The following is a 14,848-nucleotide window of genomic DNA, read 5'->3' as shown; positions in this document are numbered from 1 at the left end:
GTCTCAACAATTCTTTTTGAAAATTCTCTGGCCTCTTCTTTAGTTAGAAATGTTTTCCAGCTGGAAGATATATATATAGTGACTTTTGCATGTCATCCTGCTGGTTTCAAAACATCAAGGTCCAGCCAATGTCTATGATATCATTTATTTTATTTAGTCTTTTTCTTTGAATTTGTATCTTGTTTTGTGCCTGTCTTGCATCCTAGCCCAGTGGAAGAAAAAATGTCCTGGCAAGCTGCCATCTAATGAAACAGCTGCTTTTGGCTCTGGAACCCTGTAAGTGGGACTGAGCACTACAAATGGAGCTTACTACTTCTAAAACTTGAACATTCCTTTTGCTATCAGTAGATCACATAGGTTTTAATTGAGGAAAACTAAGTTGAATATCTTTTATTTTTGCATTCCTTATCTTTACTAACATCATTGTTCCGTTTGACACTGTTGATCCAATTCTCCTTAAAATTATTTTTCTTTGGCTTTTACAGCTTTACTCCTTTCCGACTTACTGATGTATATTTTTGCGGGTTCCCCTATCCAGTTCTGAAGCTTCTGAGTCCATGTATTTTTGGGGTGGAGACCAACATCTATTTTTTAAATTACTTCACAGATGATTCTTCATGAACTTTAGGTTTGAAAATCCCTGCCTTCATGTATTATCTAGTCAGATAGGCCAGTGATTTCTGAGTATTCTGATCCTGAGCTTCAGACTCATACTTCATATCTTCTTTTTTTTTTCTTTTTTTTCTTTTTTTTCATATCTTTTAAGAAACATCTTCACGTTAATTACCCAGTTACTTCAAATTCTACCTACTTATCAAAAATTAATCAGCTCAGGAAGGCCTGGGTGGCTCAGCATCTGCCTTCAGCTCAGCGTGTGATCCTGCGGTCCCGGGATCAAGTCACACATCAGGCTCCCCATGGGGAACCTGCTTCTCCCTCTGCCTCTGCATCTGTCTCTGCCTCTGTGTGTGTGTGTGTGTGTGTGTGATTAATAAAATCCTTAAAAAAATTATTCAGCTCTATCTCTTCCATTCACAGTCTATCTCCTCTTTTTTTTCTCTTACTTCTGATAATGCTACCTTCTGCACCAAGGGGAAAAACTTATTTATCCTCAGCTTCTTGCTTTCCTCATTCTTCATTACATACCTGTGGTAGTTAATTTTAGGTAAGTCATGGTGCCAGGTATGTGGTCAAATGTTATTCTGGGTGTTTCTGTGACAGTGTTTTTGGAAGAGATTAATATTTAAATTGGTGGACTTTGACTAAACAGATTACCTTCTATAATATGGATGAACCTCATCCAATTAGTTGAAGGCCTGAACAGAACAAATATCTGACCTCCACAAGCAAGGGATAATTTTGTCGGCAGGTAGCTTTTGGACTTGTACTGCAGCGTAGGCTTTTTGTTTCTCCAGCCCACTGGTCCACCCTGCAGATTTTAGACTTTTCAGACTCCATAACCACATGAACCAATTCCCTTATATATATATATATATATATATATATATATATATATATATAGTATATTAGAGCCCTTAAAATAACTTTATATATATATGGTATATATATTAGGTATATTAGGATGCACACACATCCTATCAGTTCTGTTTCTCTGTAGAACCTGCACTAATACATGTACCTTTCTGCCTAGATCTTTCTCTCAAATCTGTATCTCTTCCTTCCATTTTCAGTTTCTCCTTATTTTTTGTTTTTATCAACTCTTGCCTGGGATGACCCTAACTGGTGCCTCACTGTTATCAGTCTCATTTCATCCATTGATTTGCCATACTTCTTTGAACATGACCTTTCTACATCAGTAAGTCTATTTATACTATCTTATTACTTAAGACCCTTGGGGGGGGGGAAAAAAAACCCTTGGGTATTTCACTGAAGGACTAAGCTCCAAATCCTATGCACACAATCCATCTCATGGCATTTCACATGTATTGTTTAAGCATTAGCTCTACTCAATTCCCAATCTCTCCTTATATCAGCATACATGGACACTTGTACACATGTGTGCATTTGTATGTGCATGAGTACACACATACACTCACATACTTCTTCAGCCAGGAAACTATTTGCATTCCTTTAATTTGCCATACTTCTTATCAACTCAATGACTGTGCATATTTTTTCTTCTCTCTAGAATGTGTTTCCCTTGCCTCCAGTCTTTACAACTCTATTTCTTTCTTTTTTTTTTTTTTAATTTATTTATTACAGTCACACAGAGAGAGAGAGAAAGGCAGAGACACAGGCAGAGGGAGAAGCAGGCTCCATGCACCGGGAGCCCGACGTGGGATTCGATCCCGGGTCTCCAGGATCACGCCCTGGGCCAAAGGCAGGCGCTAAACCGCTGCGCCACCCAGGGATCCCTCAACTCTATTTCTTTCAAACCAGGAGCAAATATCACATTTCCTTTGACCTACACTTCCTGGAGTTAACCAGACATGAATTAACTTTTTTACTTCTGTGTTCCAGTAGCACATCTAAGAGCGTGATTGAGCTCAGTAGACACTGAGTTTTACTAAGAACAATATAATGCAATATCTCCGTTAATCTTCATTATTGTCTTTCTTTAGGGAAACAGAGGTTTGGAGAAGTACAGTAACTTGATCAAAATCATACTCAGTAGCTAACAGATACAGGGACTGAAAGAATCCAGAGTCTGTGTTCTTAATCACTAAACTGCCTCTACTGTATCACTGTATAGTGTAACCATTCTACACTGCTTATAATTATTTATAAGATGTCTACTGATTGAATTATAGGATTCCTCCTATATTACCAAGTGTCTGGGCAGAATAAATAAATAATTGGACTGATGATGACAATCTGTGGTGGTATTGAGATGTTTCTGTAATCTCTGTGAAAATTTTCATGTATTTAGCTTGCTGTATAAATTGCTCAAATAGTGAACAGTTGTATTTTAAATTATATTTTATTTTTATTGACTTAAAACTCACATTTTAGAGATAGAAGGAAACTTTAAGATCATTTAATATAATTCAGTCATTGTATATATTTGTCAGCTAAAGAGTGGACCAATTAAAGGATTATTCAGTCATAGCTAAGACAGAGATGCTAGATCAAAGCAAGTGTACTGGAGTTTCCTATATTTAGATTAAGTTAGTTTCTACTTATAATTTTAGAAACTTGTACATTCCCCAAGTATTTTGGGCCTTAGTAACATATTGCTTCAAATCTTAATTTTAAAACATGTTCTAGGGCAGCCCGGGTGGCTCATCGGTTTAGCACTGCCTTCGGCCCAGGGCGTGATCCTGGAGTCCTGGGATCGAGTCCCACGTCAGGCTTCCTGCATGGAGCCTGCTTCTCCCTCCTCCTGTGTCTCTGCCTCTCTCTCTCTCTCTCTCTCTCTGTGTCTCTCATGAATAAATCAATAAAATCTTTAAAAAAGAGATGTTCTATTGTCCTTTATGTTTTTTAAGTACATTTTATCTGTTATATACTTGTGCACACTTCTTACTAAAATATAAGATACACTTGCAAGTTATTTTTTGGGATATTGTGTTTAATATCATTTTATGAATATTAGATAAACCACATTTTATGGTTATATTACAAAAAATTAGACATTTATTTAAATACTTTTTTAGATAGTGGAAATCAAACTCGTTACTCAGTTTAAGATGTGACATTGTCCCTTTAAAGTAAGGGACTGTAGTAATTTCAGCATATTTGCCAAATGACTACCTGATAGGAAAACAATTCCCACTTCCACTCAAGGATTTAGCTACCTACAGTTAGCCCCCAACCCCTCTGCATGGCCACAGGGTGAGGAAGAACAAAGCCTCATGTCATATGTCCAGTCAATAATGCCCCAACCAAAGTAACTACAGTTTCTTTAAGCTTTAAACTTTAGTCTACCTTCTAATGAAAAGCCATAAAATCTTTTCCTTCCAAAAATACGAGTCACAACTGTCAAATCATTCTGTTTATTTCCAGCTGTGGAATTCTGTTAAATTCCTGCAGTGTTGGTACTTATTCTGCAAAAAGTAGAGGGAGAAGATGGTGATTGCTTGATGAAGAAACCCCAACATTGGAAAGTTTCCCAGTTCATATATTGACTACAGCAATCTCTAGGCTTCGTGTTATTTGTAAGGAATGAATAGACATGCCAGTTGGAGGCTGAAGAAACATATTTCTCTCTCATCCAGGGCACCTGGATGGCTCAGTCAGTTAAACATCTGCCTTTGGCTCAGGCCATAATCCTGGAGTTCCAGGATCGAATCCTGCATCAGGCTCCCTGCTCAGCAGGAGTCTGCTTCTCCCTCTGCCCCTCATCCCGCTTGTGATCTCTCTCACACTCTGTGTCTCTCAAATAAATTTTAAAAAAATCTTTTAAAAAACCCTTCAAAACATCCACAAAGGATTTCTCTTTGCTAAATGCAAAACCCAAGGGAAAATGTCGATATTGAAAATACTACTTTCAAAAAAAAAAAGAAAGAAAGAAAGAAAGAAAGAAAGAAAGAAAGAAAGAAAGAAAATAGCTACTTTGTGTGTATGTGTGTGTGTGTGTTTTACCACACCGTGTACTGTTGTATACAATCTTTTAATTATCATTCAACATATCAAAAAACATTACATTTCTCTTTAATTCCAAGCCAACCATTTTGCTCTTTGGGGACACCAAACATACGAAAGTTTTAGCAGTGTTTATTTATGCGTTCATTTATTTGGTTAAGAGAAAAACTGAGAAGGAACCTCAGAATTCTACTTTCATAGCTGTGATTAGAGAAAAATGAAAATCTGAAGCAATGAAATACATAGAATTATAAATTACATTCCATTTTCAGAGTCTGAAAAATTACAGAGATGAAGCAGCTTGATGAAGAGATGTTCATTACTCTTTCACATGGACAATCATTTATTGGTCTACTTATGTTATCACAAAACTTCTGAGGGTGCCTTAGTGGGTCATTCAGATGACTTTATGCTTTACACATCACTTTGAGAAAGTAAAGATTAATAACAGGTGTTACTGCTGTGAGATATTGTGTAGGCTGAAAATGCAGTCCTATTTTAGAAGAAATCTTTGACTTCTCAAAAATATATATAAAAGCAGCCCCCAAATGGTTCTGTATTTCAATTGATTTTATTTTAGAATTGTTTATGTTACTAGGATTTATGAGTGTTGCTCCCTTGAACGAATGACATATTCTTTATCTTTCAGTGTGGATTTTAATAGAAATAGTGTGCTTTTTATGAAATAAAACCTCTCTGAAGTCGTGCCTAAGGCTATTTCAAACCAGAACCTCTACATTGTATCTGGAAAATCACTAACAGAGAAACAGACAGAAAGAGAGCAAATCTGTTTTTTAAATTTTCTTTCTGAAACTTCCTGTGCAACTTTCTTGCTAGGATTTTTATTCCATGGTAGCTGTAGGATATCAGTGATTTGCATTTTGGAAAGTTACTCTGAGTTTTATTTATATCCCATATCTCTGTTTCAGTTATGTATTCAACAGCTGCATTCCACATGACTGTTAAAGGACCTGTCAAAAGCAAAACCTTTTACAGATAAAGAGTTATAAAACTACAGTCAAACCTTAATTACCCTATGAAGGTCATGAAGTGGCTGATATTCTTAAACAATGGATATTTCTAGGTATTTAACATTCATAAGCCTACTATAAGTTCATACAGAATATGCACCTTTCAAGTTAACTTTAAATTAGATCATTAAATGTATCTAATATTCCCTGAATACAACAGTGGAGACATAGTGTAGAATTCTTGGGTTGTATCAGATGGAATAACCTACAGCATCCTACACCTGCAGATAACAGAAGTATTAGTGTTCCACAAAGATTTTCTTCATTATCCTTTGGTTTAAATTACTCATTTTGAAGGGTGCTTGGGTGGCTCAGTCTGTTAAGCTTCTGACTCTTGATTTCGACTCAGATTATGATGTCAGGGTTCTAAGACCGAGCCCCACATCAGGCTCCCTGTTCAGTGCAGAGTCTGCTTGGGTCTGTCTCTCCTTTCTCTCTGTCCCTCCCTACTGCATACTATCTTTCTTTCTCTTTCTCAAATAAATAAATAAATCTTTAAAAAATGCAAGGTGTTCCCTCTCCCTTTGCCCTTCCTGCTTGCATGCTCTCGCTCTCTCTCAAAAAAAATTCATTTCAAATGTATATATTATTTTTAGTCCAAGGCAAATTCTGCATACTTTATACATTTACATCTATTTTCTAAGAATCATAGAATCTTATATTTGTTACAAATCTCCATTACAATTACCCCAATATGTTATCAGTCATTTCTTTTCTGTCCAAGGATGAGTTCACCAACTCATAACCTGACCATTCCCATGAAGAATAATTTAACTTCAGAATCTGCTGTCATGGCAGGTTAAATTTATGGTATATAGATCTAAAGAAATTCACTCTCAACCTTAGTTTAAAAATGTTAATAATTAGTTGAATTGAGTATAGCTCTTATTTTTTATATAATGGTCTGCATTTCTTATACTTTACATAACATCATATAAAGTTTATAATATTAAATCTAACAAAGTAATTTATATAAAATTATAGAATTATTATTTAAAAATGCATTTGTTCTTTTTTTCCCCTTTTACCCTCATATAATATGATTACTATACTATTATATAATAGTACCTACCACATGAAGGGCAATTTGAAATAAAACACCATGTCAGTATTCTGTTATATGAATCATTTGTCTCATTTGCTTATAAAATGAGAATTTTTGTTTAGATTCTTATGGTTTTCTTAATTTCATCTTATCCTCACCAAACAAATTAGGATTTTTTGCTTCATATATCTCTTTTCTCCCTCTTCCATTCTTCCCTAGTCTCAACACCAAATAGCTTTAATTTATTTTGCTTTACTGAGTAGATTCAAGGTTTTTCTTTCTCAACTAAAAATAATCAGCATTATTGGTTGAATGCACTCTATGTATTACTTCCTGTTATGTGCTAGGATCTAATATATCTAGGTTTAGCAAGCCAGAAGCTTCCCCAAAATAATGCTTAATAAATCAGAGAATACATTTGAGGGAGACCAAGGAAGTAAACACATTACATTCTACACCCAGCTGTAGAACCATGGTCTTTCCTTTGTAACTCCCTATAGTTTGAAGTTATTGAAGAAAATTGAAAGGAAGCTATATAATTAAATGGTAAAATATTTTAAAATTCTAAATGTACTTTTTCATGATTTTTCATTTATTAACATATATATATATATATATATATATATATCTTAGGGGAAACATCAATATAATTACTTTCTGCATATCATGAGACACAGGAAAAGTGTACATTTCCCCATGAAAAAGAATTTTAATGGGCAGCTTTTTGCTTGAAGTGTAAGTAAACTTTTAATGTGATTGCTTTTTTTCATATGTACCAAGTTTTCATATGTAGTACTTCCCCTAAATATATGAGCACATCCTAATCCCTGGAACCTCTGAATATTCCAGGAAAAAGTGTCATTGCAGTGTAATTAAACACCTTGAGCTGAGATTATCCTGGTGGGCCCTAAATTTAATCTTGAATGTCCTCAGAAAAGCAGAAGGAGATTTATGACAGACAGAAAAAGAAAAGGCACAGACATGGGAAATCGATGTGGACTGAGGCAGAGCAGAGGGACATCACCACAAGCCAAGGAATGCCAACTGCTAGCAGAAGCTGAAAAAGGCAAAGATCAGATTTTTCCCCTGAGTCTATAAATGGAGTGTGGGCCTGCTGATGCCTTGATTTTGAACTTCTGGCCCCCAGACTGAGAAAATAAATTTTTGTTGTTTCAAGCCACTAATTTGTAATGACTTGTATAGCAGTCCCTGGAAGCTAATACATCGTATGAGTTCAATAATATAAATGTTTTCCAACTTACTGACTACAAATTCCATGACAGAAGGGACTACTAAGATTGTATCAATTGCTGTGTTTTGCACAAATAGCCTGGTGAGGCAGATTAACCTGGGAGGAAGAGTATCTCTGCACATGGCAGATGAGAAAAAAAAAATGACTATGTTTCCCGCTCTTCCTTGCAACTGGATGTGGCCTAGGAACTATTTTGTGTCAAAGGGATAAAAACACAGTGAAGTGATAACTACAGAGATGTGCCCTTAACAGGAAAGAGCATCACAATGGAGGACAGGGAGCTACCTATTTATATAAGAAATATATATGTTTTGGTACAAGATGAGGTGAGATAGAGAACAGAAGAAGTGCCTGGAGGAACATGCCATAAAAGTGCTATACAACTCCTGAATGCCTACACAAACTTTTCTATAAAGAGAAGTAAAAAAGTTATATTGCTCTTTTGTATGCTGGGAGCAGGGTGGAGTTCTCTAACAACCAAACTTAATCGTAACTAATATATAAGATAATTGACCCATAATATTTGTTGCGTGGGTTGAATGAATTTATATAATTATCTGGGGGTTTTTTATCATTCATTTTCTTGAAGAAAATGAATTCACTTGAAATATTCATCAAGTGAAATATCTTTATACTCTTGTCTCCTACTCACCTGTATTTTAAGATATGAAGAATGATCCATTTATAAGAATTTAATGGAAATGTATATATTGTGTGTATATATATATGTATTATATATTTTTTTCTCCTCCTCCTACATGCAAGCCATGAAATATTTTTATTGATTGCATTAAAATGTTCATTTCAAATTCATAAGAGCCAAGTATCAATTTTAATTCCTCATTAGTTATAGTACTAGATTGTAAATGTTTATTGAAAAAAATATAATTATATCGATGCTTATCATTTCAACTCTAGAATTAAACCTTTTATACATTGTTGTCCATAAATCTACCTTATCAAAACATATTTGAAAAAAAATTTAAAGATGTTTTATTGAAGCATCCAAGGTATGTACTTATTATCTCCATAAAAATGTTGGCTGTCTAGAATTAAATTTTTACTTCTTTACTCATAGCTTTATGATGATCAGTTAATATATGTCACACTGATTTTTATATTTCAACTCTTGGAGAGAACTTTCTACCAGCAATACTGGATGATTGTACACTTTCTGGAATTTAAATAAATTATATACCCCGCAGTTTATCTTGTTGCATTTTCGAAATGCCAACTTAATGTGTTTCTGGTAGATGATGTTTTACCCTCATTGTCATAGATCTATGGAAGATCTTTCTTCCAGTTATCTCTTCTTAAGGTGATTTTGTCCAGATAAATGCCAGAAGACAATGAATTGAGACCTGTTAGTGAAGTTTTGTGGAGTGGTACATAATAATACATAAAGAAAGCAACTTTCTCCCTCTCTCTTGACTTTTTTCTTTCCTATGTAAGACTCAGGATTATCTTCTCATCAAAATTAAGATCACTTTTCTCTCAGTGAAGAATTTCCTGACCTATATAAGCAGAATTAATCATTTATTTTTTATTTCACCACTAAACTTAGTAGTAGCACCATTTGTATAAATTTTATTTTTATGTGGGAAATTGAAAAATGAGAACATTCAGGACAGTTCTGATACATGGTAGTTTCTAGAAAAAACTGATATTTCTGAAAAAATTTCCTTTAACAGAGTCCTAGGTGCCTGATAGGGCAGATAGAGCCAAAGAATGATCGCTCAGTGTTGAAGAAGCAGAATGCTTGAAGAGTGAGGATAAGGTGCAGAGCATAGCCCAAGGTTGCCCAGAGAGATGGGATGAATTGCCATGATATCTAGTGCAGATGTTGAGATGGCCAGTCTCTGACTAGACCTGATGGAGGTTAACTTTATACAAATAGTTACAGAAGCAAAAGTTGAGAGTTCTGACTGAATCATCATAGAAAAATTACCCTTGAAGGATTCATTTATTGTGAATAAGTTCAGGAAAGAAGGAAAGTATCAACTTCTCCATCCAAGGATGTTCAAAGTGGATAAGAGTAAGTTTGAACACATGCAGAACATTGGAGCCTTTTACATCAGACTAAAGAACGCTACAGTGAGGCATGCACTTTTTTTGCTCTCTATATTGGTTGAAATCACTAGGTAGATATTAAGAATGGCACTGCTTAAAGTGTAGCCTTGAATTCTGTGATTTATTCCTTTTTTAGATCTTTTTTCAGGAGTTTTCGTATGTGCAATCAGTGTACTTGCCACTTTTTGAAATATATTAAGACAGTGTCCTTGTCTGATTTCAGCAATCTGTCTGATACAATTAGCAGTAATTTTTATTTCCCATTATAGAGCCATGGATTATTTTTCCACATCAGTCTCTAACTGAACCAGACATTAAAAACTGGTTCTTGTCGAGCTATACAAAGCAATGTTGGGAGTTATTTTGCAGCAAAGTACTGGTGATGCTAACCTTATTTATAGCTCAATCTCCTTAATGTAAAATTCAGTATGGTCAGTTTCATAAAAATCGGGGCAAGAGCTGCAGACAGACTGCTTGATTCACTCCTGACCACAAGAAATGGACATGAGTTTTCAATTCCGACTAAGCATTTAACATCTGCATGTTAGGGCCTTTCCAAAAACCTGACAGAAATGTCATCAATGAAATTGAGAAGAAAATATTTCTGACAGACTTTTTTCTTTGGCTTTCCTGATATTCTATTTGCCAAATTTATAAAGAAAAAAATCTTACTCTCCTGTACTTTCCAGATATTTACTTTTTTAAAAACAAATGAAGAAATCTGGGATCAGTGGCAGAAGATGGAATTGCAAAATGAGCTGCTGTAGTAATCAGAACTAAGGAATAAGTTATATTCTTGGCCATTACCATCACCTAGGGTACTCACTTGGCTCTGAAATAATGAGAAGTGAAGTAGAAGGTCTTTAGTGATATCTAAAATTCTGTAAACCACTTGACAGCTTAAAATGTCAAGTCTGTATCTTTTAGAAAAAAAGTTTAAGTAATGTATGTATGTATATATTATATATGTATATATTTAAGTTCAGGATACAGCATTTAAAATTACTCATCTTAATGAAATGGACCTGGTTCTTTTTAAAAAGGAAACTCTGGTTTCCTGTTATATACTGTGTCTAGGCTCTTAGGGTAAAAGTTATTTATTGGTTTAACCACATAACCACATAACTGCATTACCTTCAGTTCCTGCCATGAGGCAGCTGCCACACAGCTATTAAGTTTCAGAGCTAGAATGTGAACCCAAGTCTTATTTAACTCCAGAATCCTTATGCCTGATGGCTACATTATACAGATCTAGAGAAAAAGTGAAATGCATGTGCTAAGACATAATGTGAGCAGGGGATAATGTGTATTGATTAGTCAATAGTCTATCAACTAAGTCTCCCACACCTCTGCTACTCTTCCCATTCACCCAGCCTCTTTTCAATGCATTCATTACACTGGATCCAAAAATAGGCTTATAATAGGCACATCAAATTATTTTATTCTTTTTGTTTTGTAATTGTCTATTATGCAAATTTCAACCATATCTGCAATAGAACAATTATATAATGAATTCCCAGTTATGTAGCTTTCACAACAATCAACTCATAGCCAATCTTTCCTCCATATTACCTTGAAAAAGTACTCTCAAACAAGAAATCATTTCATCCGTAAATATTTCAAATTGTTTCTCTAAATACAAAGACTTAAAAAAACACAACCACAAGAATATTGATATTAGCCTAAATAAATTAATAGTATTTCCTTAATGTCACCAAGTGTCTTATTAGTGTTCAAATTCTCCTGGTTGTTTCATAATTTATTTTCAAAAGTTGATTGGTTTGAGACTGGATCCAAATCAGTTCCATATTTTACTGTTGTACTATTGGTTTATATATGTCTTTAATCTTTTAATCTATAGGTCCCCCCTCAGCATCTCTCTGTTTCTCCTTTCTCCATCTCTCTCCCTCTCTCCCTTCCTCAGTCTCCCCATCACCTTTTCCCTTTTCTCTCTCCCCCTCTGCCCTGCAATTATTTGTTGAAGAAATTGGATGAGATGTCCCTTAGTCTGGATTTTTTTGCTTCTTCATGGTATTTCTTTGTTCCCACTATTTCCTGTGAATTGATAATAAGCTCTAAATGGCTTTATCAGATACAGGTTTGACAAAACTACTTTTTACTTGCACTTGAGTTACATAATGTTTGAGAGTCTTTGTTGTATTGATGTTAGCAGTAATTTGTAATCACTGTTTGGATCCATTAGTTCATTAGGGCTTGGAAACAGTGATGTTCTAATTTTCTCAGTTTTTTTCCTTGCTTTACTAAGTGGTGTATCTGTGTGTGTATGTGTGTGTATTTGTATATAAGTGTGTGTGTGTGTACATATAATCTTCCTCTTACTATAAGACATTGGAAATCACTCAATAGAGTATATGAAGATAATGCTTATGATGTGATCCCTTAATTTCGTATGTCAACTTGCCTAGGCTAAAGAATACCCAGCTATCTGGTAAAACATTATTTCTGGGTTTGTCTTTGAGGGTATTCCTGGAAGCGCTTAACATTCAGACCTATAGACCGACCGCCTTCAGACAGCTGCTTCCCTTGGTTCTCAGGCCTTTGGAGTTGGACTGGATAAGCACCACTGGTTATTCCGTTTTAGACAGCAGAACGTGATGCTGCTCAGCCTCCATAATCCCATAGGTCAATTCCTATAATAGATATCCTCTCATATATATGTATATATACATATATTTCCTTTTGGTTCTGTTTTCTGGAGAACCCTGTCTAATACACTTCTCGTTTATTTAGGTGCATAGTACTCCTTATGTAGAAAAACCACAGTTCACCCAACCAGTTCCCCATTGATAGACATATTTGTTTCCAGTCTTTAGCTATTTCAAATAATGAAAAATCAGTAGTTTTATGTATTCAGCTCATTGTGTCCTTGCCAGTGTGTCATTGGGAGTAAGATTCTTAGAGATAAGATTTCTGGGCCAAAGGATAAATATGTCCCAATCTGAGAATAGCCCCCTCTGGTACTGGAACTCTTATCTTCAGTGTTATCTATCTATTACTCCTAGGGGGTAAGAAATTAATCCTTAAAATGAAAAAAAAAAAAGATGTTGTACATTCTTCTCCTAACTAATTTTCCAGCTTCGGTGCCACCAGGAGCCTGCTCATTCTCTGCTCCAACCATACTCCTTCTTCAGTTCCTCAAAATGGCATATTTTCACTCTCCAGTGTTCAGATTAGAAAGCTCTCCATCTCTCCCCCTTTTGCCTGATTAACTGCTATTTATCATTAAGAACTTAGTTTAAAGTTACTACTTCAAGGCAGCATCCTTGACCCTAGGATCTAGCAGGCTCCTTTTTTTTATTCATTCTTATAAAACAATGTTCCTTCCCTTCATATAACTCATCTCAAGTTCTAACTATAAACCCAATTTTTAATTATCTACCTCCCAGTCATAAGCTCCATGAATGAAGAACAGTAGTCTTGTATGATTTTTCTTAGTTCTGTATATCCCCAGCATCTTTTTGATCTAGAACATCATTGGCATTTAATAAGTATTTTCCACATGAATTAGTAAATTAGTAATTAATAAATAGTATATGATTATACTTTGACACTGGTGACCTGTTTTCATCAAAAGTACTTTCACATTGCCATGATGCTAAAGTGCCCATAATCACAGACTCAGTTTTTTATACTAGTAATTTCATAGACATTTATTCTTTCAATTAATATTTATTGAGTAACTACTGTAAATAACAGATCTGGAATTGTGGTGAGTAGACCCACCTTTTATTGTCTATAACCTATAATGTGTATAATATAATATATAGAATGTATTACAAGGAATTATGCACACATTTAGAATGATTTGAAATAAATGCTAGGCATATGCAGAGTACTCTGATAGTACAAAGGGAATGCATTCTATCCCGGGTTTGGTGTGACGGATAGAGGAGTGCTGCAAAAGAGTTCTCAAGAATATGAAGGAATTAATTGGCCATGTAAAGAAGAGGAAGAAATGTATTACAAACATAAGAAATTTGAACTGAAAATTAGGTAGGAGCTTCATCAACCACAGAGTGACTTGAAATTTTATTCTATGCTAGTTAATGAATTTGATGTGAGAGCTGATATGCAACTATGCTAGTGTATGTATATCTATAGGGTCCAAAATCTTAAATTATGATATGACCAAACTTATAAAACTTCAGCTCTTCATGTGTCTTATTACTTCCACCATCCCCTTACTGAAAGAACAAAGGGAAGCTAAATAAAAGATGAATTTTATGGTGTTATTATTTCAGGTCTAGACAAACTGCTTTCAGGATCATGTCCTCCTTGGAGAAGAAAGCATTATATATCTCAACTTGAGAGCAAGTATTGTGTGAGGTAGTATTATATGAGTCTTTTACTATAAAAAATCCCTATATTGCACTTAAAAAAATTAGAACTCCAGTTTCAACCTGTTAGAAGGCTCCAAGGCCCATTTTTATCACTTTATTTGAGCTGATGGCATTAGTATTGGCAAGATAGGGCAAAAATTCCATTTTATTTTACTTTATTTATTTATTTATCTATTTATCATTTATTTATTTATTTATTTATTTATTTATTTATTTATTTATTTATTTAAAGAAAGAGAGAGGGGAAGGGTGGAAAGAGAGAGAGAAAGAATCTTAAGCAATCTGGAGTCTGACATGGGGCTTTATCGCCAACTGAGTCACCCAGGTGCCCTTAGATAGTGCAAAAATTCTTGATAGTGAACACATATACTGTTGATAAGACTGTGAGAAAATAAGACATACATTTTAGGTAAGGATATAAAAAGATATAAAACAAAATAAAAGAGGTAAAACATTTGAAAATATTTAATAAAGTTACATATACCTTTACCACTTGATCCAGAAATTCCACTTCTAAGAATCCAGCAATAGTGGAGGGTTCCTG

At 34.7% G+C, this 14,848-nt stretch overlaps 1 long non-coding RNA gene across 3 annotated transcripts in view; it reads left to right on the top strand.

Annotated features, from left to right (window-relative positions):
- LOC144291531 (uncharacterized) overlaps window positions 1–9,221 on the top strand; it is a 57,724-nt gene extending 48,503 nt beyond the window's left edge. For all 3 annotated transcript variants that reach the window (XR_013358856.1, XR_013358857.1, XR_013358855.1), the window contains 3 exons: window positions 5,475–5,629; window positions 7,255–7,356; window positions 7,471–9,221. This is a non-coding gene — a long non-coding RNA (uncharacterized LOC144291531). The remainder of the gene's footprint in view (window positions 1–5,474; window positions 5,630–7,254; window positions 7,357–7,470) is intronic.
- The last annotated feature ends 5,627 nt before the right edge of the window (window positions 9,222–14,848 follow it).

Source organism: Canis aureus, chromosome 20 (assembly GCF_053574225.1).
Source record: "Canis aureus isolate CA01 chromosome 20, VMU_Caureus_v.1.0, whole genome shotgun sequence".
NCBI lineage: Eukaryota > Metazoa > Chordata > Mammalia > Carnivora > Canidae > Canis > Canis aureus.
The sequence above is the reverse complement of the archived record's forward strand: the minus strand, read 5'-3'. Positions and strand labels throughout refer to the sequence as shown.